At 47.0% G+C, this 24,957-nt stretch overlaps 1 protein-coding gene across 2 annotated transcripts in view; it reads right to left on the bottom strand.

The window, feature by feature from the left end:
* Nucleotides 1-24,957, bottom strand: part of LOC308469376 (uncharacterized protein) — a 53,777-nt gene that overhangs the window by 23,927 nt on the left and 4,893 nt on the right. The window contains exon 1 of one of the 2 annotated variants that reach the window (XM_080991721.1): nucleotides 15,707-16,177. The exons of the other annotated variant lie outside the window; for it this stretch is intronic. The gene's annotated coding sequence lies outside the window, so the exon portion shown is untranslated. Of the gene's footprint in view, nucleotides 1-15,706; nucleotides 16,178-24,957 lie in introns of those variants that run through there. 2 annotated transcript variants of the gene reach the window in all.

Here is a 24,957-nt window from a genome sequence, read left to right as displayed (position 1 = left end):
TCACAGAATGTAAGGGCCAGGACTGCTATAATTCTGTGTGTCTCAGATGATCAGTTGGTGCATGTTCAGCATTTAGAAAATGCGAAAGAGGTATGGGACACGCTGCGTACAACGCATCAGAGAGATGCTGGTTCTTCAGCGTTGCTGTATTTTGAGAAATTGACCAATCTGAGACTTGCGCCTGATGGAGATGTTCAAGCGCACCTGACAGAAATGAAGTTTCTGCGTCAACAGATGGTGGAACGCAATTTTCGTCTTCAGGAGGAAGTGTTTTGCTTCATGATGATAAACAGCCTTAGCCGTACCTACAAGGTTGTTGCCAGTCAGCTTGGTTCCCTACCGGCCGCGCAGCTGACCGCGGAGAGAGTTTGTGCTGTGGTCCTGAATGAACACGACAGACTTGCTGCACTGGAAGAAAAAGACAGGGGGAGGGAAGAACAGAGTTCTAATTCCCCCACTGCTGATGCTACTGGGGAGCATGGTGTAGCATTGAGTGCTGTCCGATGCTACAATTGTGGACAGACTGGGCATCTACAGCGAAACTGTAAGAAGCCGCGCCAGTCAATAGGAGCAAAGAGCAGCTCTACGAAGCCTCAGGCGTCAGGCAAAAGCCGCACCAAGTGCCAGGTGAAACCTGCAAAGGCTATGATGGCGAAAGGAACCACGCCAGATGTTGGGAACTCGTTCATAATTGACACGGGCGCAACGGTTCACATGTGCCCGCACAGAGGACTATTTTCGACGTTGAAGAAGCAAAGCTTCACTGTGAAACAGGCCAACGGTCAGGAGTTGGAAGCAACTGGAATTGGGACTGTGTATCTTGAGAGTCTGAACTTGACTATAAGTAATGTTTACCTGGTTCCAGAACTCAGATTTAATCTGCTGAGCGTGTCGCAGATTGCAAAGAAAGGACTGAAATTGTCCTATAATGCTAAAAGCTGCAAGATCTACAAAGATGGAGAACTGTTTCTTACTGCCAGAGAGAAAGATGGACTGTATTTGTTGACTTTTGATCAAAGTGATTACATGAAATGTAATTCTTCTGTTTCTAACGAAATCTCTCTTGCAGGTGTGACCAGTGTGAGCACCAGGAAGGTGACGAAAAAGGTCGACAGAGCATTTCAGCGGGTGTATGCTGATGTGATTGGTCCTCTAGAACCATCTAGAGGCGGTGCACGATTTTACCTTTTGTGTGTGGATTGTTTCACTAATTATTCTTGGGTTTGTATGATGGAGAAACCACAAGAAACTTTAGAAAAGTTTCAGGAGTTTTGTGACAAGGTTAAAAGTATGCATGATGCTAACATTGATTGTCTTTTCACAGATGACAAACAAGTTTTTCTGTTACAGAAGTTTCAGAAGTTCCTGGATGGAAAAGGGATAGACCACAAAGTGGCAGTTTCACAAGAAGCGTGGAACAGGGGGGTCTGTGTAAAAGTGAACAAAGAATTGCAAAAGGGGATGAATGCGCAATTGCTGAGTTCACATTTGCCACATGAATATTGGGCGGAGTCGTTAATGTCCTATCTTCATGTGTGGTTGAGAAAAGTCTCAACAGAGTTGGGATGTTCTCCTTTTGAGAAGCTGTTCAATAGAAAACCTTCTGTTGCCTATTTTAAGGTTTTCGGGTCTCATGTGAGAACAGAAGCTCCAGGTGGTGTAAAGAATGCCAGAGGCATTTTTGTGGGTTATGAAAAGGGTCTCTACAGAGTAATTTTGTCTGAATCTGGTCAGGTGATTCTCACAAAGTTCCTAGAGAGTGCTCCAGAGCAAGAGCGGGTTGTAGTACAAACATTTCCCACAGAGGATGATGGTGATGATGATGAGTTTGATCTTATTGAGTTCAGTAGTACTGATGATGACAGCGATAGCTCAGACAGCTCAGTTGTCACAGTCATTGAGAGGAAATCTCACATAATGACTAGACCCTCAGAAGAAGAGGATGAACCATTGATTAAGCTTAGTACTGGTTCTCCAGAGAGTCCAAAGGTTGAACCAGTGAGCACAGAGGATCAGAACCTCATACGCAGGTCTGAGAGAGCAACGAAGGGTGTACCACCCAAGAGGTATTCAAAGGAGTTTGCTAACCTTGCATATGTTGCTATTGTAAACGACCAAGGACAGATTGAAGCTGTGTCTGAGTCAGAAACAAAGGCACAACAGAGAGTTGTTAACCGAGGTAATGAGAAGTCACACAACCAGAGAGGTACATTGGTTAAACCAGTGGCGGGTAGTTCCAAGGGTGGAACTGAAACAACAGGGGAATGTTATAAATATAACAACTGTTTGTTTTCTTCTCTGGATGACGCTTTGCTCGCAGCACACATTGATACTTTAGGGGGAGTATGTTACCATAAAGCACCAATGCTGCAGCAAGCAAAGGCTTTAGCAGCTCAGCCAGCTGCTTGTGGCTGGAAAGCCAGACAGGATGTTTGTGACTGTTGCCATGGGAACAAAGGGGCAGTCCATTCTGTACTGAGCACCGGATGTTAGCTCAGTGTGTGTGTGTCATATGACCCGTACTGGATGTACTTGGGAGGAGTTTTCTCCTTGCTGTTGTTGAGTGCAGACATGATTCTCTGTACTGATGTAAGAGGCAGAAATAAATGATGTAAATAGTTTTCTGTCTGCTTCTTTCCCCTCCCTGGGGACACCAAAGGGGAGAGAGGAAGAACGGTGTGTTCCTCTCATACATCTGAGAAGAATCGCCGGACCTCGCCTGCTTATCAGCAGAGGTTGGGAGACGCAGGGAGGTCGACAGGAATATCTGCCGGTGCCTACGCTTGTGGCACATTCCTCTGACCCAGGCAGAATTCCAACACAATTAGCAGTTCACATCTTTTGACATGTGCATTTCATTCCCTTTGCTGCAACCCTATTTTACACCATCAGCTACGCCAAAGTGCTTAATCTGCAATTCCCTTTGAAGCTTTTACAGCATGATTTGTAGGCATTCTCCATCACTTCTGATCTGTAACACAGCTTGCTTCTTACCTTCATGTTTGGCCTCCTTTTCTTTCCGTCTAGCAGTATCTCTTCAAGACAACTTAACTAAAAGGTTTTAACCATTTCAATCCCTGCACTCACCCTTCTGGTACTCAACTGAGCATCATATGATGCTAACGTCACCCCTAACTCTTTACCTCTCCTTTTCTCTTACCCCCACACATCCATTTTCAACTATCTTAACCATTCAAAAAGCAGCCAATTCATGGGACTTGGGGAAATCCACTTTCTTTTGCAGAATTTGATTCAGCAAAAATGAATGGAAATATTAAAAACGAAAGCACTACAAGACCTTTCAACCACTTCTGCCAATCTGGGAAGAGAGTGGCATCACCCATTCCCACCACATTGGGGGTTATGAGCCCAGAGACTCCTCAAACTCTTTTAGGACTTGAAATATGAGATCAATATGCTCATCTATTCCTTGCTGTTATCAAGAAACACTGCTTCCAGCCCCATACTGCGAGTGCCCAGTGTGCTGCACCATGACTTCATGATGTTGTGACGTGACGTTATATCAACCTTATGATGTCATGGTGGCGCTGCGGCAGCAACTGGGTCCAGGCTTGCGCCTCTGTCACGGGACCTCTGTTTTATTCTTTGTAAAATACACAATTTAATACATATACCAACAGGCAGAGGGCCTTCTCGGTAGTGGCGACCACCCTGTGGCACACCCTTGCATCAGATGTCAAGGAAATAAACAACTATCTAACTTTTAGAAGACATCTGAAGGCAGCCCTGTTTAGGGAAGTTTTTAATATTCTGTTGGGAGCCGCCCAGAGTGGCTGGGGAAACCCAAGCAGATGGGCAGGGTATAAATATAAATTATTATTATTATTATTATTATTATTATTATTATCCCCCTGTTTTTGGCATTTGCCTCAAGAGACAATGCAGTGAACCACTGGAGAATCACAGTACCTGCTTTGGCTGCAGAGACTGGTACTGCTGCCTCCTGTGTGTTTTTGCTGCGTTAGCAGAACCAAAGTGACCTCTCTGTGGGCAAGCCTGGGCAGTGTGTATGGAGGTTCTAGGCTGCCCAGATGACAAGACCCCTGTCTCAGCCTCACTGATATGGTCCAAAGGAAAGCAGAGCAATACATCTGGCACCAGCTTGGTTGCAGGAGTTGCCGGAAGGAGGCGTACATGATGCCATCCAAGTGTCTAAGCATAGGTAATTAAAAGGAGGATTTATTGCAAAAACAAACAAATACCGTATTTTTCGCTCTATAGGGCGCACCTGACCATAGGGCGCACCGAGTTTTAAGAGGAGGAAAACACGAAAAAAAATATTCTGAATCAAATGTTGTACTAAACTATTTAAAGCAGCAAAGTGGGCAGCTCCTGTCTGCTTTGCTGCTTTAAAGCGAGCCTCAGAGGAGGGTAGGAAGGGGAACCATGGCTTATCTAAGTCCAGTTAATAATGCTGAGCCTGACTTTATATGCATCTCAAAGCCCTTGACATATATACATTATAATGACAAGCCGAGATAGGCCTCCTGCAGAGGAGGAGGGGAGGAGAAGAGAGGGAGCCATTATAGCTCAATGGGGAGAGCATGGAGAAGATCCCAAGTTCAGTCCTTGAAAGCTTCTCTGGGTAGGGCTGAGGGTGTGTCTCCTGAAACCCTGGTGAACCTCTGCCTATCAGTGAAGACAAAACTGAGCTAAATGGGCTCAGGAGTCCTGACGTGGTACAGGGAAGGTCCCTCTGTTCCTGTTTAAATTAGGCCTTTCTTCAGAACCATGAGGACTACAATCTTAGTTTGTTTTTAAAGGGAACAGCTATAACCTCAGTGGCTTTGCATGCAGAACACCACACATTCAATCCCCGGCTTCTCCAGGTCTGAAACTCTGGCAAACTGCTGCCAGTCAGTGTTGACATTACTAAGCTAGATGGAGTAGTGGGTCCGACTCCTTATAAGGCAGCTTCCTAGGTTCCCATTTATGCTTCAGATCTGAGCGTGAGGCTTGCTGTCACGTTTAGTGTCAAGCGGGTGATTCTTTGCACATCTGGAAGATGACTGTGTCACCTCCCATCACCCTCTTGAAGGTGCTTTTACAGCTCAGGGAAAAGGGCAGGCAGCCACAGCATCTGTAGACTGTAGCATCCTGAATTAAGGGAGGGAGGGATTCCCGTTGCAGCCAAAGGATTGTTTGAGGCCACCACAAAAGAGCTGATCTTAAGCTTGAAACCAGGACTTGCTCTTTCACCATGCTGCTCCTCCAGTTGCCAATGCCATCCATGTAACCTGTGTGAATACCAAGCGTGGGTTGTGTCCAGGAACCTGGGAGGATTTCTTTCACGTGTGTGCATGTTTTCGTCTTTAAATAAACAGCCCATGCAAGTTTCCAGCTCTTATGGCCATCAAGATTAGCCTGGCCGTCTCAGTGGAAATCTGGGGAGGCTGAGGTGGACTTTCCAGTGGTCAAAGTGTGGCTGTGTCTTCCTGCGCGGCATCTACAGGTATTTCCTGCCCTCTTTCCTCCCTGCCCCCCCGCACCCTGCTTCAAAGCAAGCCACGGAGGAGGGAAGGAAGTAGAGCCATGGATCCTTTGCTCGCAACTGCAGCAGATTCCCTCCACTTTGAAGCAGGAAAGTGGGAGAGGAGCTGCTTACACAAGTGTAAGCTGCTCCCCTCCCACTTTGCTGCTTCAAAGGGAGCCCGGGAGGAGAGAATCCGCTGCAGCCGCGAGCAGTGGAGGATCCATGGTCCCCTTCCTTCCCTCCTCCGTGGTTGCTTTGAAGCAGGAAAGTGGGAGAGGAGCTGCTTACACGTCTCCAACATATTGGGGGAGAAATTCCCCAAGAAGGAAGGACAACCTGGAATAGTTTTGGAATTAATATTTAGTGCTTACTGAAGACCAGGGGACCTACACAATTTTACTCGCCAATAAATAACCTTAATATTCTTCGACATTTTGGATGTACATATCTGAAGCCTAAAGGCTGGAAGATTTGGATTACAACATGGTGAAGAACAGTCCATTTGGATTTATATTTTGGATTTATACTTTGGATTACAAATATAAAGTTGGACTAACTCTCATTTGTCACCACCTTTTATAAAAACTATTGAAGAGAAGTATACTTCTTTTATATTAACTTTATATTAACAGTTTGTGCCGGTTCGTCTTGGGGAACTGTCCTGTTTGATATATGACATGTAATTTGGATCTAGTTGGGAGGTAAGGGGCCTGGGAGTGAAAATAGTCATCTTTTGTTTTTTACAGGTTTTATTGGGTATTTTATGCTTTTTCCTTTGTCTGTTCTCTTTTGGCTCTGTTTTGCAAGGATTTTACAGTTTTACTAACTTAAGTTCCATCGGTAGGAGGGGAGGGAACGATTAAATGGTAAAGGGAAAATTTACGGTTCAGCTTGGGAGTGGGAAAACACTTTCACTTCTGGGATGAACTAAGAAACGCAGGTGTGACCTTGAACAGATCAAAATAAAATTATTTAGTGGCTGGAAAACTTTCTGGGTCAGAAATGGCAGGTAAACAGGATGCAAGAACCATAACAAGGAAATCTGCAATGGACAGGAGACGGGCAAGCATACAAGAAGAGACGGAAAGAGCAGGGAAAACAGAACACCACTGACCTTCCCACACAGCAACTTATGTAATTTAGACAGGAGATGGTGTAGTCAGTGAAAAGTTTTGCTGAACAAGTGCATTTGGATACAGAAAAATCGAATAAATTATTGACAGAACAATTTGGAAAATTAGGTGCGAAGGTTAACAAATTAGAAACTAAAGTTGATAAGCTAGAAAAAACTAGAGAGGAGTTAGGACATTTGAAGGAAGAACAGAAAGCTGTTATAGGGATGGTGGGAGGTCTACAAGAGAAACAAAATTATTTGGAAGATAAAATCCTCCTCTTGCAGTTGAGAAGGGGAAAAACAGTGAGAATAAGAGGCCTACCAGAATCAGAACAGAACTTAGAAACATATGTTACAAAGACAATTGCAGAATGGATGGGGGAGAGGCAAGAGTGGGTGGCAGAAATGACAGAGAGCTGTTTTCGGATACGCACGATAGAAAGTCGGCAGAGAAAGCAGCCAGGAGATGTCATATTAACATTTGTAACAAAAAAAAAATGAAGGATGCAAAACTTCAGAAAAGTTTTGTGGACAATCTTGTGGTTGCTGGACAGAAGGTCAATATTTTTTGGGAGATTCCATTTAAATTGAGACTCAGAAGACAAAAATACCGGTTCTTGACAACAGCGCTGAGGAAAGCAGACATTAAATATAAATGGGAATACCCAGAGGGGATCTCATTTACATTTATGAAAAAGAGATATAGGTTGACAACAGAATACCAGGCCAAATAATTTTTTGAAAAACATAGGAGAGACCTAAACTCTGGACATGAAGACCCAGTAGCAGAACAAAGAGCTGCTTTGGAGCGGCTATCACTGGAAGGAGCAACAGGTGGAAAAACAGATATTGTAAGTGACTCTGACAATGGCCAATCTTAAAATATTAAGTTGGAATGTTAATGGTTTGAATAACAAAGCTAAACGTAACAGGATTCAACATGTAATTTTAAAACAAAAGTTGGATATAATTTGTTTTCAGGAAGCACATATTGCAAGATAGCATAAAAGAGTATTAATTAATAAAAAATTAGGATGGGATTTCATCTCAGCAGATAATGCAAAAAAGAGAGGAGTAGTTTGTTATATTAATCCTGCACTAGAACCCAAATTGATTCAAAAAGATGAGAAAGGCAGAATCTTAATAATACAAATAAAAATCCAAGGAGAGAAGGTGATGTTGGTGGGAATTTATGCCCCCAATGAGAAAAAAATCATATTTTTTAAAAATTGGAAACAGAATTACTTGAATTTGCAGACCAAAAAATGATTCTAATGAGGGTGTGGGAGAGATACAAAGACTTAATAGAACAAAAAACACCCCGTGGGTATCACCAATTGAAGCTTTGTTACTCAAACCGCTTGGCAAAAAAAGGAAGTGGCCTACTTATAGAGAATTGTTGAAGGATCAAGAAGGGAAATGGAAGCTAAAAGACTATGAGGAAATTAAAGACCATTTTCAGAGTTGGTTACACTACAGACAATTACATGAGATGTACAAGGAAGATAATAAGAAGGGGTTTCGTTATACAATTTATATATTTCAATAGGAAGTTATAGAAGAAGGGAAGCTGCTGAAGAAAGCATATAGTATTTTGCTAGAATGGGAAACAAAAGATGAGGAAGTCAAATCAGTTATGTTCAAATGGGCACAGGATATAGGACATAATATACAATAATATACAATTTGAGGAAAAACTTGGGAAAAACTGTGGAAAGTAAACTTGAAATTTACAGATTGTTCTCTCTTGAAATAAAATTATATGAAAATGATGTATATATGGTATATGTGATGGGACGATGAGCTGCTTGTGTGTAAAATCCTAGTCCCTCAGAGTTTGGTCAAGTTTGCAAACCTCTGTCTGTAACGGAGCCCCTTAAACATGGCTCCGTCAGTCGCTGGCAGATTCCGACAGTGGTTGCTTTCGGAATCGCTTCCAACATAAAAGCTCCTTAACGGAAACACGTCTTCTGGACTCTCTGCGTGACAGTTTCCGGCGAGGAGTGGGTGTCCCTACAGGAGGTCCTGAAACCTCCCCACTGTTTTCGCTGGAAGTGTCTCTGAGCCATCCCTCCAGCTCCCTTTCCCTCAGCTCAGCTCCTCTCCCCCTACTGGTTCCCTCTTCAGCTGCTGAGTCTCTCCCAACCTGTGTGAGCCCTTTCACTTCCCTTCCTTCCGATGGCAGTTCCCTGACATCCACCTCCCCTCCAGGGCCCCCTTCATCCCCTCTCGCCCCCTCCTCTACGGGCGGTGAGGAGGCAAAACCCCGGAATGAACTTCCTTCATCTTCCGATGTCCCGAACACTTCTCTCCACCTGTTGCGGTTCCTGGTCTCGAAGTACTCCTCCTCCTCAGAGTCCATCTCCCCTTCCCCTTCCGATTCCGAGAATCCTTCCAACTCCTCCTCCTCATCGGTGGTCCCAAAGTATTCCCTCCGGAACCTCTCCACAGGCTGAGGTTTCCTTGGGAACCTTTGATGGAACGTTTCTATCAATACCTCGTCATTGATATCTTCTGCCATTACCCAAGTGTTTTCTGACTCCGGTTCTCCTTCCCACGCTACCAAATACTCCACCTGATCCCCCTTCCATCTGGCGTCGAGGATTTCTGCCACATGGCTGCTGCATTCCCTTTCTTCTATGACCGGTCCCCGAGTGGCCATCCCTTCTCGTCCCCCCTCATACGGTGACAGTAACGACCTGTGAAATACTGGGTGCAGTTTCATGTGGTTGGGTAACCGGAGCCTGAAAGCCACTGGGTTGACCTGTTGAATGACCTCAAAGGGACCCAATCTCCTGGGTCTTAATTTCTTACAACCTCCTTTGAACGGCAACCCTTGGGTTGACAGCCACACCCTATCTCCCACCCTTATGGTTTCACCTTCCCTTCGGTTCTTGTCTGCCTGCCTCTTGTATTCTTCCTTCGCCCTTTCTAAGTTGAGTTGGAGCTGACGATGGATTGCTTCCATTTCTTCTACAAAATGCTCGGCTGCCGGGACACCCCATCTCTCCCCTTCTCCCCCTGGGAAAGCCCTGGGATGACACCCATAATTAGCCAAGAAGGGGCTCATCCCTGTGGACACATTCTCGGCATTGTTGTAGGCAAATTCCGCCAGCGCCAACTTTTCTACCCAGTCATTCTCTCTGTCATTGACATAACACCTCAGGTATTGCTGGAGGACCCCGTTTGCTCTTTCCGCCTGCCCGTTGGTTTCAGGGTGCCGGGCAGTCGAAAAGTTGACCTCCACCTGCAGTAAGCTCATGAGCTTCCTCCAGAACCTGGAAGTAAATTGTTTTCCTCGGTCTGAGACCACCCTCAATGGCACCCCGTGCAACCTAAAAATGTGTTCTACAAATAACTTCGCTGTCTCTTCCGCCGTGACTGCATGCGAGCAGGCTACAAAGTGGCACATCTTTGTTAGTAGGTCTACCACCACCATGATGGCTGTTTTCCCCTTGGACTTCGGCAGATCAGTCATAAAATCTATCGACACTGCCTCCCAAGGTCGTTCTGGGGTTGGTAAGGGTTCTAATAGCCCCGCCGGTGCCCGCCTCTCCCCTTTGGCTCGCTGGCATTGCTCACACCCTCTTACATACTCCCGTACATCTTCCCTCACCTTAGGCCACCAAAATTCCCTGGTGACCAACCACATGGTTTTGTGTTGTCCAAAATGCCCCGCCGTGGGGCTGTCGTGCAACTGCTTGAGTACCCTCCCCCTTAAGTCTCCTTCAGGGATATACAGTGCCCCTTTGTAATACAAAGCTCCATTTCTTTCCTCGAAACCCCCTGGTTCCTCTCCCTCACCCCTAAGACCTCTGAGCTTATTCTGGGCGTATTCATCATTCTCTGTTTCCTCTACCAGTTCTCTTTGTCCCACCAATGCCGCCCCACACACCCAGCGGTCCTCTGGAATGACATGTCTCTCTTCGGGTGCTCCCTCCCCCTCCAAATATTCAGGTTTGCGTGAGAGAGCGTCCGCCCTAATGTTCTCTGGGCCTGGCACGTAACAAATCTCAAAGTTAAATTTGGAGAACTCCTGGGCCCATCTCACTTGCCGTTGGTTGAGCACTCGTGCCGTCCTCCAATACTCTAGGTTCTTGTGGTCAGTGCACACTTGCACCTTATGTTGTGCGCCAATTAGCAGGTGCCTCCATCTCCGGAACGCCTCATGAATGGCTAGTAGTTCTCGGTCATACACCGTGTAGTTCCTCTCGGATTTGTTCAGCTTTCGCGAAAAAAAGGCACACGGTCTCCACTCTGACTCCTCCTTCCCTGGCTGCAGAAGCACCGCCCCAATAGCTCTGTCTGATGCGTCAGTTTCCACTCTCATCGGTTTTTGTAAATCCACATGCAGGAGTTGTTGTTCCGAGGCGAAGGCCCTTTTTAGTTCCTCAAATGCTCGCTCCGCCTCCTCAGTCCAAACGAACTTCTTCTTACTGCTGAGACAGTCCGTAATGGGCGCCGTCAGGTGGGCAAAGTTTCGGATGAACTTACGATAGAAGTTCCCAAATCCTAGGAACCTCTGCACATCCTTCCTTGTTTTGGGTGTTTTCCATTCCAGCACCGCCTGGACCTTGCCGGGATCCATGGCCAATCCCTTGTCTGACAGGCGATACCCCAGGAATTCCACCTCCTTGGTATGAAACTGACACTTCTCCAGTTTCACCCACAGCTGGTTGGCTTGCAGCCTGCTCAACACTTCTCTGACGTCTCTCACATGCTGCTCCTCATTCTCAGAATACACCAACACGTCGTCTAAGAAGGCCACACAATTCTTGTAAAGCAAAGGCCCCAGGACGTGGTTCATAAACGATTGAAAGCACGCGGAGCCTCCTTGTAGGCCGAAGGGCATAACTAAATATTCAAATGCCCCCAAAGGGGTGAACATGGTGGTTTTCCATTCATCCCCCTTCCTTATTCGTATCAGGTTGTACGCCCCCCTTAGGTCCAGTTTAGTAAAAATCTTTCCCTTCCTGACCCTTGTCAAAATGTCGTCAAGCCTGGGCATAGGGAAAGCCACTGGTTCTGACACTGCATTTAAGGCCCTGAAGTCACACACAAGCCTCGGCTTGTTCGTGTTTTTTTTATCCACAAAAAACACTGGGCTGCCCCCCACCGCCCTGGACTCTCTGATGAACCCTCTCTTCAGGTTCTTGTCAATGAACTCTCTTAGCTCCTGCATCTCTCTGTCTGACATGGCGTACAGCTTGCCTACAGGGAGCTGTGCCCCAGGGAGTAAATTGATTTGACAGTCAAAGGGTCTATGCGGGGGTAGTTGGTCAGCTTCCCTTTCGCTGAAGACGTCGCGGAGATCTGCGTATTGTCGTGGTACCTTCACGTTCTCCGTTACTTCAGTCCCTGCTAGGGTGGCTTGGGCCCCTGCCAAACCCTTTCCCTCTTTGCAGTGTTCTAAGCAATGTGCTGAACCAAAAGAAACCACTCTCTGATGCCAGCCCACCAGCGGATCATGTAACGCTAGCCAGCTCATCCCCAATATAATGGGAGCTCCTCCCAAGGTGGCCACATTAAACGCTATCAGTTCGGTGTGCCTTGCCACCTTCATTATCATTGGGACGGTCTGCAAGCTGACTTCTCCTCCCAACAGCTCCCTGCCATTGATCGTGGTCACCTGCAGGGGGTTGCTTAAAGGGATCGTCTGTATCTGGTGTTCAGCTGCAAACTCTTTGCTCATGAAATTGCAGGAGCTGCCTGAGTCCAACAGCGCCTTTATCTTTAGAGGGTGTCCGTTTGGCAGCTCTAGCGCCACTTCTATCACTAGGGCGGGTTTAGGAGGTTCTGGCGTGGGCACTTTCACTGCTCTTTGGCCTGGCTGCTGTGCCCCGACGGTGGCAGCCAGGCGTTGGCTTTTACTTGCTTCGGTATTTCTTCCTCTCTTCCCTCCACAGCTCCTACCATCCCTTGCCATTCCTTCCTCTGGGGGCAGACTCTGGCAAAGTGACCTGGCTGTTGGCAGAGATAGCATTTCCGGGCGCCTTTTCCCTCCTTCTTTCCCCCCTCACTGGGCTTTGAAACTGCGCGCGCGCGCGCTGTTCCGATTTCCATCGGCTCTGCCGGCGGGAAAGTTGGCTCTGGAATGTCTGGAATGCGGAACTCCTTCCAACGTTCCCCCTTCCCTTCCCGCCTCTCCAATGCTCTCGCCTCCTGGCGCGCTCCTATGGTCAGCGCTGATTTGGTCAGCTGGTCCATAGACTCCGCCCTGGGCGCCCGGGAAAGTTCGTCTTTCACAGCCGAAGAAAGCCCTTCTTCAAAGAGCATTTGAATGGGTTCCGCCGATAGATCCCACCCCAATTTATGGATCAACATGGTGAACTCAGTCCAGTACTCACGGACAGATCGGCTCCCCTGTTTGCAAGCCATTAACTGTCTGCGGACCACTCCCTGTTCAATATCGCTGGAAAACATCAGATCCATGGCGCGAAAGAACTTCATCGTGTCCTTTAGGACGTCACTATTCGCTGCCATCAGGGGTCTAACCCAGTCTCTCGCCCCCTTTTCAAGATGCCCAATCACGAAAGCCACTCGTGATTCCTCGTCAGGGAATTCATCAAACTGCAGATTGAGGGCATATTGCATCTCTGTCCGAAAGCCATGATAGTCTTTGGGCTCCCCCCCAAACTTCTGCACCAATCCTGGTACCTTTCTGACGAGCTGGGTGTCTTTCCCCTTTTTGTCTGCATCCTGAGCCCTCCTCTCCTCAAGCCTCGCCGTCTGCAGCGCTAGCTGGACCTCCAACACCCGGTACCTTTCTTCCAGGCTTGGACCCGCTCCAGCTCCTGCTTCTCCGGTTCCGGCTGGGTTGCTCATGATGCCTTCTCCTGCACAAGCTGCTCACGAAGACTGTCGGAATGCTGTGATGGGACGATGAGCTGCTTGTGTGTAAAATCCTAGTCCCTCAGAGTTTGGTCAAGTTTGCAAACCTCTGTCTGTAACGGAGCCCCTTAAACATGGCTCCGTCAGTCGCTGGCAGATTCCGACAGTGGTTGCTTTCGGAATCGCTTCCAACATAAAAGCTCCTTAACGGAAACACGTCTTCTGGACTCTCTGCGTGACAGTTTCCGGCGAGGAGTGGGTGTCCCTACAGGAGGTCCTGAAACCTCCCCACTGTTTTCGCTGGAAGTGTCTCTGAGCCATCCCTCCAGCTCCCTTTCCCTCAGCTCAGCTCCTCTCCCCCTACTGGTTCCCTCTTCAGCTGCTGAGTCTCTCCCAACCTGTGTGAGCCCTTTCACTTCCCTTCCTTCCGATGGCAGTTCCCTGACAGTATATTATACCAGTACAGATTACAAAAATGTATAAAACCGACTCAAATATATGTTGGAAATGTAAAGAAAAAGAAGGGACTTTTTATCATATATGTGGTGGGAATGTAGAGAAATTTTTAAAAATTGGGAAATGATATATAATCAATTGAAAAAAATGTTTAAAATGACATTTGTAAAAAAAACCAGAAGCATTTTTGTTAGGGATTGCAGGACAAGACCTGCCAAGAAAAACAAAGAATTCATTTATGTATGCTACAAAAGCGGCAAAAGTCTTGATAGCAGAAGGATGGAAGAATGAGGAAATCCCAACGAAAGAACAGTGGCAAGAAAAACTGATGAGCTATGCAGAGTTGGCTAAATTGACATACAAATTGTGGGACAAGGACAACTATGACTTTAAGGAAGAACGGAAGCTTTTTACAAATTATCTAAAAAGACAACAAAATGAACTGGACTCCTTGGCAGGTTTTGAATAAACATACACAAATTTATTGGTTGATAACATGTTAGATAGATAATGTAAGGATATGTACAACTTTATAACATGCAGAGAATAATATGTGCTGAGAAATCAGAGAGAGGAGCTGAGGGAAGTCCTTGGTGGGGGGGAGGGAAGGATGGGAGGGAGGGAGGGAGGGAGCGGGGAAAGGGGGAAAATTAATGTCAGCGACTATATGGTTTGATAATTTGTTACGTTGAAACTGCTAATAAAAATATTTTTTAAAAAAGGAAGAGCAGTCTGCAGCTGCCGGTTCTCCCCTGCATGACTAGCATCTAAGCCTCTCAGTTCCTGGCTGCTTTCTGCAGTTGGCTGCAAACCTTCGCTTGGAGCTGGCTTATTACTAACACCACCCCGCCCCAAAAGAACGCTTCCTATTACTGGCTGGGCTAGTGGAGGGTGGCTGCACTGTGGACCTCTTGCCAGTGCTGTTTCTCCTCTGGGTGGCAGCCAGGCTAAAGAAAGCAGTTCTGAAGTGGGCCAGTGACGTCTGCGTTGTCTGCTCAGCATCGTCCAAACCAGCCAAATACAGGCCCAATTAACACTCAAATTGGAGGGACGAGAAGCACATGCGGGGTGCATGTGTGGAAGGAGGTGGACAACTGGACGCGGGAAGGGGAGTTTAAGGGGGGGGGGACAGAGGCAAAAGTTCTTTTTCTGAGGAGCCAGTCATAGCACACTGGGCTTCTTTCTCCCTACCTCTCTCTCCCTAAACTAGCTCCTCTCTCTGAGGAGCCAGTCGGAGCAAGCTGCCTGGGCTTCTCTCTCTCTCTCTCTCTCTCTCTCTCTCGCCTAGCCTTTCTGTCTGCGTACACCTCCCCTCCTCCTCCTCCTCCCCATTCCCGCCTCACGCCTGCTCGCTTCTCCTTCTCCTTTGTTGCGCACATGCATCTTTTGTCTCTTGAGACAGACAGCAACATTTCTGTGGGGAACATTTGTTTTACAGTAACTGACGGCAGGTGTAAAGCAAACTGAGTTTTAATGTGCTTGGTAGAAATTGCCATTGTGATACACTCTGCTACTGGAGAGGAGTCTCTCTTCCAAACTTCTCTCCAACATTGGGTTATAAGTCCCAGGCTGTGCCTAGATTGTTGAGAAAAACCTTTTCGCCTTTTGAGATTTGAGTCGTTTGTTTTTGAAGCTAGCTAGCTTGTTGGGAGTCTTGGGTGAGATACCCATGCAGTGAAAGTTGCTTAAGGTACCAGTCACCACACAGAAGCTGAAAAACTTTCTGATGGTTTACTGCTGCAGAAGATAAAGATCAGTAAAACAGTTCTGGACATAGGGTTTTGCAGATACAAATATGTGGTGATACATACCAGTACAGAGTATCTCCGTTGCTCTTACGTTCAGCAATTCAAGATGAAACAGCAGACACTACTGAGCTGACATACATTAATCACTTTATACAGCCAGGGCCCTGGGCTGTTACCATAGCAACTGACTTGACTGTTCTTGTGCCTCTGATTCTTATCCACGGAGTGATTTATGCCCATGAAGGAAATTAACCCCTTCCCATGTCCAGTTACTCCAACATAGCTCAGGTTTGAAAACACCTATCTTTTGCGGTTTGGGAAACAGTTGGATCATACCACTGAGTTCCTTGCATGTCTGACCTGTATCTAATCTGGGTAAACAAAGATCAAACTTCAACCTCTGACCAGTTTCCTTGATTTCTTGCAGTAAGTTTTCCTGATTGAGCAAGAAATAAAACACCGATTGTTAGAGAATTTTCAGGTGTAGAGATGTAAAATTTCCGGGAACTTTGAAGCCATGAGAAACAAACATCAACCCCCCCCCCCCCGCATTTTTCCGGAAAAAATGGAAATTTTGGAAAAATTGAAAAAAAGTTTAGTGTGGAGTAGTTTTACAAATTGCATGAAACACAGTGTAGATAAAAGTACAATGGTACCTCTGGTTGCGAACAGGATCTGTTCCGTAGGCCCGTTCACAACATGAAAAGAACGCAACCCGCAGCGCCGCGTCTGTGCATGCGCAGGTTGCGACTCGCTGCTTCTGCGCATGCGTGTGATGTCATTTTGCGTGCATGCGCAAGCAGCAAAACCCGGAAGTAACACTTTCCGGTACCTCCGGGTTGCTGCAGAATGTAACCTGAAAGAACATAACATGAAGTGGACGTAACATGAGGTTTGACTGTATTATGCTTGCAATAAAACAGGTAACCACCCCCTTTCCCTGAAAAGCAACAACAAAAAAAGCAAGAAACCATCAACATAAAAAATAATCAGATTTGCCCCTTAGCACCAACAGCAAATAAAGTTAAGGTCCATCTCAATACAGTGGTGCCTCGCAAGACGAAATTAATTCGTTCCGCGAGTTTTTTCGTCTAGCGAATTTTTCGTCTTGCGAAGCACGGTTTCCCATAGGAATGCATTGAAATTCAATTAATGCGTTCCTATGGTCAAAAAAAGTCCAATCAAAGCCAAATTTGGTACAACAATAGTTTATTAACTGCTCTTTAAAGTCACACATACTTTAAAGAGCATATCAAAAATTGAAGGAACAATAAATTAAGTTTCTAAACATGACAGGAAAAACATTTAAAAATCAAAAAAGGGTACATTACATTTTCTAAGACTCTGGGGGACCACTCGAAGAAGGTTCCTCTTCCACTCTTTGCTTCTTGCTGAGGAACCTGTCCATGGTCTGCTGATTCATCCGCCTTTTCAGCAGCTCCCTGAGAGGCAACATGACCGTCGTATCAAAAGTGTTCGCTTGGTCATGTGCCACGTGCTTGATAGGGTGGTGCCGCTCTGCAAAAGCCTGCACCTCCTTCCACTTCTGGCAAATGTCCCTCAGTTCTTTGGAGGACGGCCGTTCCTCAGTTGCTTCCTCCTCTTCCAGTGAGGCCTGCTCCTGCGCAACCTCTGACTGCAGTTCAACCAGCTCCTGGGTGGTCAGCTCGTGGTCGTGCTCCTCCACCAGCTCGCAGACGTCCTCCTCTGTGACCTCCAGGCCCATGGTCCTCCCCAAGGCAACAATGTCCTGCACCACTGTTGACTCTGGTGCATCAGAGTCACTTGGTGCCACACAGTCCGGCCACAGGCTGCGCCAAGCGCAATTCAAATTTCTCTGGCTGATCCCGTTCCAGGCCGTGGTGATCATCTTCAAGCGGGTGACGATGTCGAAGTGGTCCTTCCAGAATTCCCGCAGGGTGATGGTGGTGCAATCAGTCACCTCGAAGCATCGCCTGAAAAGCTCCTTGGTGTAGAGTTTTTTGAAATTGGCGATTTTTAAACAACAACAACAACAAACCCAGAAGACACAACATATACATGCAGTTTATTCTATCTCATTTTCTGAACTATTGCTATCATTTTCAATTTCTTCTTGCTCTTCCTCTTTGTCATTTTTCCTCAAGAACTTATAAAAAATGGCTTTGGGGGAAAAGGGGGCGAGGGGGGGACCTGTTTCCCCCCCATTCCCCCCCCAGGCCTTTCCATCTCCACATGAGGACAGCCAGGGCAAAGCATAAGGCAATTTTTTTGCATGCCAGGCTCAGAAGTAACCAACATCCAGTTATACTAATACCTCAGGTTACAGACACCTCAGGTTGCGTTTTTTCAGGTTACGGACCTGCCGAAACCAGGAAGTACCGGAACAGGTTACTTCCGGGTTTCGGGGGTTGCGCATGTGCAGAAGAGCCAAATTGCAACCCGTGCGTGCGCAGACGTGCCGCTGCGGGTTGCGAACGTGCATCCCACACGGATCACGTTTGCATCCTGAGCATCCACTGTACTGAATAGTATGTTGCACTAAGACTCAAAGTCTGAAAGGAAAATGTCAGGGAACTGACATCGGAGCCAGAAGCGGAGGCTAGGCTCTCAAGCGATGCTGGAGAAGGGCCCAGCAGGGGGAGAGGCGGCTCACCAGCTGGGGAAGGAAATCAGCATAACACCAGGGATAAAGGGGGGCAGATGGGGGAATTGGCGAGGGGGCTCCAGGACTCCTTGCCGGAGATCAGCGAGGAGAGCACGGGTCCTCCGCTACCCACGCCCTCCCTGCGCAGAAGACTTCCGCGCAGGGAGAGTAGGAGGAGACTTGGAGTCAAACAACTTTTATGCTGGAAAAGGTTTAAGAAACGCCCACTGACAGATTCTGCTAGCGACTGAACAGCCACGAAGTGTAGGGCTGTCCAGACAGAAAAGGTTTAACAAGGCAACCTAGCCAGGAGTGGCACCAACTTGCGCACGAGCAACCCCTACATTTATGACAGCAATCCGTCAGTCCTTGACGTTGCTTGTGCGCAGCGACAGGCAGGCAGCAGAATGAGCCAAACCGGAGAAGCCAGCGCCACGGAGGGAGCAGTTGGAGTGCAAAATCTGGTGGAGGGGAACCGAGATTTGGAACAGCATGTGGCTCTTCTCACGGCGTGGTTGGAAGAAAGGCGGGCTCATGATGCACAGGTCAGACCCACCCCCGTAGCAAGGAAGGTACCGGGACTGGTATACAAGTTTGGGGGGAAGCCCCAGGTCTACAACGCGTTCTGAACGGAAATAGAATACGCTTTGGAACTGCAGCATAAGGATTTTGCGGACGATGGGGAGAGTGTGGCCTACATTGTCGGGCATCTGCAGGATGGGGCCAGGGAATGGATCAGGCCCCTAATGGCAACGCAAAATGCCGCCTTGAAAGACTTGAGGAAATTCTTCCAGGCGATGGATGTGATGTATTCCAGTGATGTGCAGCAAAGTGTGACTCGGCGGGAACTGATTGGTTGTAAACAGGGGAACCAGTCAGTTAGAGACTACTGGTTGCGCTTTGCCATGTTAGTCCACTGGCTCGGGTGGGAATTGGACTCGTAACCCATTCAGATGTTGTTTGAGGAGGGGTTGTCCCCAACAGTGAAGGATGAGCTTTCCCGCGCACCCCGCCCGCAGTCGATGGATCAGCTGACCAAGGCTGTGCTTGCGATTGGCGTAAGACAGGAAGCGCGGGCTCAGGAGAAGCGCGAAGGGAGAGGGGAACGTTACCATGACTACCGCATTCCTGAAATACCGAGGCAGCCTTCCCCGCCGGCGGAGCCAATGGAAATTGATGGCGCGCGCGCGCGGGAGGTTTCAAACTCCAGTGAAAGTCGCAAAAGGGAGGGAAAGGATTGGAAAACTAATAAGAAGTGTTTCCTCTGCCAGCGGCCAGGACATTTTGCCAGGGTCTGCCCTCAAAGAAAGGCCTGGCAAGGAATGGTGGGAGCTGTTGGAGGTGAGGAGGAGGGGGGAAAGGGGCAGGAGCAGGGAAACGCCAACGCTTGGCTGCCACTCAGCGGGCACAGCAGCCAGGCCAGCAACCAATAGAAGTGCCCCAGCCAGACCCCCCCTGAGCGGCCGTAGCCATAGAAGTGATGCTAGAACTCCCGAATGGGCACCCAGTCAAGGTGAAGGGGCTGTTGGATTCAGGCAGTTCCTGCAATTTCTTCAGCAAGGACTTCGCCCTAGAGCACCAGCTCCACCTGCTGCCCCTGGATTTTCCCTTGCAAGTGACCACCATTGATGGCAGGGAGCTTCTGGGAGGGGAAGTGACGCACCAGACCCCACCAATGAGAATGAGGGTTTCCAGGCACACGGAGACCATTGCCTTTCACGTAGCCACACTGGCAGGACCCCCAATAATATTAGGGATGAGCTGGCTGGCACTACATGATCCAGTAGTGGCATGGCATCAGCGGACGGTCACCTTTGGGTCAGCCTACTGCTTGGAACACTGTCTAAGGGGGGAAACCCCAAGGATGACCGTGGCCAGGGTGGCTGGGATAGCTGTGGAGCCGAAAGGGGAGGTGCCACCACAATATGCTGACCTGCAGGAGGTCTTCAGCGAGATGGAGGCGGATAGACTACCCCCCCATAGGCCCTTTGACTGCCAAATCAACTTGCTCCCAGGGGCGCAGCTGCCGGTGGGTAAACTGTATGCCATGTCTTTTTTTTTTTTTAATAGAAATTTATTAGGTTTTACAATAGAAATAAACATAATAAACAATGTAACATATATCTTTAACATAATTTCACATTTTCTTTGGACTTCCTCACATCTCCCGCTCCCACTTTCATCGTTATAACATTTTGTCAGCAATTTATTATCTTATTTGCATTCTTATATCCCTTCTATGTTTCATAATCTTCTAGTTCTCAAAAAGAGTTATATTTTCTCAATCTCACTTATTTTCTTAAAAAACATCTAAATTAGTGGTGCTCAGTTATTTTGATCTAGTATCCTGTTTAGCATTCACTCAAGTTGCAATGTTTTTGTAAATAATTCTTAAATTTCTTCCAATCCTCCTCAGTCCTCTCTTCTCCCAGGTCGCGAATTCTGCCAGTCATCTCAGCCAGTTCCATGTAGTCTATCAGTTGCATCTGCCATTCTTCCAGTGTGGGTAGATCTTGAGCTTTCCAATGCTTTGCGAGTAGTATCCTTGCTGCTGTTGTTGCATACATAAAAAATGTCTGGTCCTTCTTCACCACCCCTTGGCCGACAATACCCAAAAGAAAGGCCTCTGGTTTCTTAGTGAAGGTATATTTAAATACCTTTTTCAGTTCATTATAAATCATTTCCCAGAACGCCTTCACTTTAGGGCAAGTCCACCAGAGGTGGAAGAATGTTCCTTCACACTCTTTACATTTCCAACACTTATTGTCAGTCAGGTGGTAAATTTTTGCAAGTTTGACTGGGGTCATATACCATCTATATATCATTTTCATTACATTTTCTTTCAAAGCGTTACATGCAGTAAATTTCAATCCAGTACTCCACAACCTTTCCCAGTCCTCAAACATAATATTATGCCCAATGTCCTGCGCCCACCTTAGCATAGCCGATTTAACCATTTCGTCTTGTGTGTTCCATTTTAACAGCAAGTTATACATCCTTGAAAGTACCTTACTCTTAGGTTCTAACAATTCTGTTTCTATTTTCGATTTCTCCACCTGGAACCCTAATTTCTTGTCATTTTTAAAAACTTCTTTAATCTGAGCGTAATGTAACCAGTCTCGCACTTTATCCTTCATTTTCTCCAAACTCTGCAGTTTCCAATTGTCTCCATCTTTTTCTAGAATTTCCCACTATTTTGGCCATTTGGCCTCCATATTGGGTCTTTTTCGGGCCTTAGCTTCCAAAGGTGAAAGCCATCTTGGGGTTTTATTTTCCAGCAAGTCTTTATATTTTGTCCAGACATTAAACAGTGATTTTCTGACAATATGGTTCTTAAAGGCCTTATTTGCTTTAACCTTGTCATACCATAAATATGCATGCCATCCAAAAGCATTATTAAACCCTTCCAAATCCAACACATCAGTGTCTTCAAGAAGTAGCCAGTCTTTTAGCCAGCAGAACGCTGCGGCTTCATAATACAACTTTAGATCTGGCAGGGCAAAGCCCCCTCTTTGTTTTGCATCAGTTAATATCTTAAACTTAATTCTGGGCTTTTTGCCCTGCCAGACAAACTTAGAAATATCTCTCTGCCACTTCTGAAAGCACTCCGTCTTGTCCAAGACCTGAAGTGTTTGAAATAAAAACAGCATCCTTGGCAATACATTCATCTTGATAGCAGCAATTCGGCCTAACAAAGAAAGTTTCAATTTTGACCAGCTATCTAAGTCTCTCTTAATTTCTGCCCAGCATTTTTCATAATTATCCTTAAATAGACTTAGGTTTTTTGCTGTTATGTTTACCCCTAGGTATTTTACTTTTTTAACCACATTAAGTTCCGTCTCTTTCTGAAACCATTCTGACTCTGTATCTGTCAAATTTTTTCCCAAAACCTTAGTTTTCTGTTTATTTAATTTAAATCCAGCCACCCGACCAAAGTCATTAATCAGTTGTAATACTCTTTTCGTACTAGGCTCTGGCTTCTGCAGGGTCAAAACCAGGTCATCTGCAAAAGCTTTTAATTTATATTGTTTCTGTCCGACCTGAATTCCTTCCACCAACCGATCCCCTCTAATCATATTCAATAGCACTTCCAGAACCGAAATAAATAACAAAGGGGAGATAGGGCAACCTTGTCGTGTTCCTTTTTCAATTTTAAACTCTTCTGTAACCACATTATTAACTATCAGTTTAGCTTTCTGTTCTGAATATATCGCCTCAATCCCATTCTCAAAACCCCGTCCCACTCCCATCTCTTTTAAATTTCCCATCATAAATTTCCAGGAGATATTGTCAAAGGCCTTCTCCGCATCTATAAAAATTAAAACTGCTTTTGTATTTATATCTGTTTGCAAAAGTTCCAAAATGTCAATAATGTTCCTTGTATTAGCAAACAAATGTCTACCTGGGAGAAAGCCTGCCTGGTCCTTATGGATTACTTCATTTAAAACTTTTTTAAATCTACTTGCCAAAATGTCTGCAAATATTTTGTAATCCACATTTAGAAGGGAGATGGGACGGTAGTTCTTAAGTTGTGTCTTTTCAGCTTCCGACTTTGGTATTAATGTGATAAACGCTTCCTTCCACGACTCCGGAGCCCTCTTCCCCTCCATAATTTCATTGCTGACCTCCATCAAAGGTTGTATCAAATAGTCTTTTAATGTCTTATAGTACTTGGAGGTCAGCCCATCTGGTCCTGGAAAACTGTATGCCATGTCGGACAGGGAGATGAAGGAGTTGCGGGAATTTATTGACAAGAACCTGAAAAGAGGTTTCATAAGAGAATCAAAGGCAGTGGGGGGCAGTCCGGTGTTATTTGTGGACAAAAAAGGTACTAATCAACCCAGGCTCGTTGTGGACTTCAGGGCCGTCAATTTGGTGTCAGAACCCGTGACCTTCCCAATGCCCAGGATTGATGACATTTTAACACGGGTGAGGCAGGGAATTTTTTTTACCAAGCTAGACCTCAGGGGAGCATACAACTTGATTAGGATGAGGGAGGGGGACGAATGGAAGACCACAATGTTCACACCCCTGGGGGCCTTTGAGTACTTAGTTATGCCATTTGGATTACAGTCGGGCTCCACCTGTTTTCAAGCTTTCATGCATCACGTGTTGGAGTCCCTGCTGTACAAGAACTGCGTAGCCTTCTTGGACGACGTCTTAATCTATTTGGACAATGAGAAGCAACATGTCAGCGACGTCAGGGAAGTGCTAAAGAGACTGCAGAAGCACCAGTTGTGGGTCAAGCTAGAAAAATGTCAGTTTCACGCCAGAGAAGTCGAGTTCCTGGGATACAAGTTGTCAGACAAAGGCCTAGCTATGGACCCAAGCAAGGTGCAAGCGGTGCTGGAATGGAAGGCCCCCAAAACCCGGAAGGACGTGCAGAGGTTCCTAGGGTTCAGCAACTTCTACAGGAAGTTCATCAAGAACTTTGCCAACTTGACAGCGCCCATCACAGATTGTCTGAGTAGCAAAAAGAAGTTTGTCTGGACAGAAAGTGCCCAGCAATCCTTTGAAAGACTGAAGAAGGCGTTCGCTTCGGAAGAGCAGCTCCTGCACGTTGATCTGGAGAAACCCATGAGGCTAGAGACCGACGCGTCCGACAGAGCCATTGGGGCGGTTCTTTTGCAGCCAGGGAGGAGCAAGCAGGAATGGAAGCCGTGTGCCTTTTTCTCGAGGAAGCTGAGCAAGTCGGAGCAAAACTATACGGTGTACGACCGCGAACTGCTTGCGATCTATGCGGCGTTTCGCCGATGGAGACATCTGCTGATAGGGGCACGGCACAAGATCCAGGTTTGTACAGATCACAAGAACTAGGAGTACTGGAGGACCGCACGAGTACTCAACCAGAGACAGATTCGATGGGCACAGGAGTTCTCCAAGTTTTCCTTCGAAATCCGATACGTGCCAGGAGAGGAAAACGTAAGAGCAGATGCTCTCTCCCGGAAGCCGGAGTACATGGAAAGAGAGGGACCGCCGGAGATACGACACGTGATCCCCGAGGACCGATGGGTGTGTGGGGGAGCCTTGGTTGGGAAACGAGAACTGGCCGGGCTTACTAGAAACGACGTATTCGCTCAAACTAAAATCCGGGAACTCAGAGATGGCAGAGAAAACCAAGGGGGTTTTGAGGAAAAGGAAGGGGTGCTGTACTATAAGGGGGCGCTGTATGTACCGGGGGAGACCCTGAGGGGAAAGGTACTCAAACAACTCCACGACAACCCCACAGCTGGGCACTTTGGACAGCACAAAACCATGATGCTCGTCACCAGGCAGTTCTGGTGGCCAAGGGTGAGGGAGGATGTACGGCAATATGTACGGGGGTGCGACCGCTGCCAAAGGGCAAAGGGGGAGAGGGCTGCCCCCGCAGGGTTACTGGAACCCTTACCCACGCCGGGAAGACCCTGGGAGGTGGTGTCCATTGATTTTATGACCGATTTGCCCAAGCCCCTGGGGAAGACAGCAGTCATGGTAGTAGTCGATCGACTGACAAAGATGTGCCATTTCATAGCTTGTTCACATGCGGTGACCGCAGAGGAGACAGCCAAGTTGTTTGTGGATCACATCTTCAGGTTGCATGGGGCTCCCTCGAGGGTAATTTCGGATCGCGGGAAACAATTTACTTCCCGGTTCTGGAGGAAGCTCATGAGCTTGCTGCAGGTAGAGGTGAGCTTCTCGACAGCGAGAC

This window comes from Podarcis pityusensis (genome assembly GCF_964106645.2).
Source record: "Podarcis pityusensis genome assembly, chromosome: 2".
In the NCBI taxonomy this organism is placed as follows: domain Eukaryota; kingdom Metazoa; phylum Chordata; class Lepidosauria; order Squamata; family Lacertidae; genus Podarcis; species Podarcis pityusensis.
This window is presented reverse-complemented; position numbering and strand designations above follow the sequence as displayed.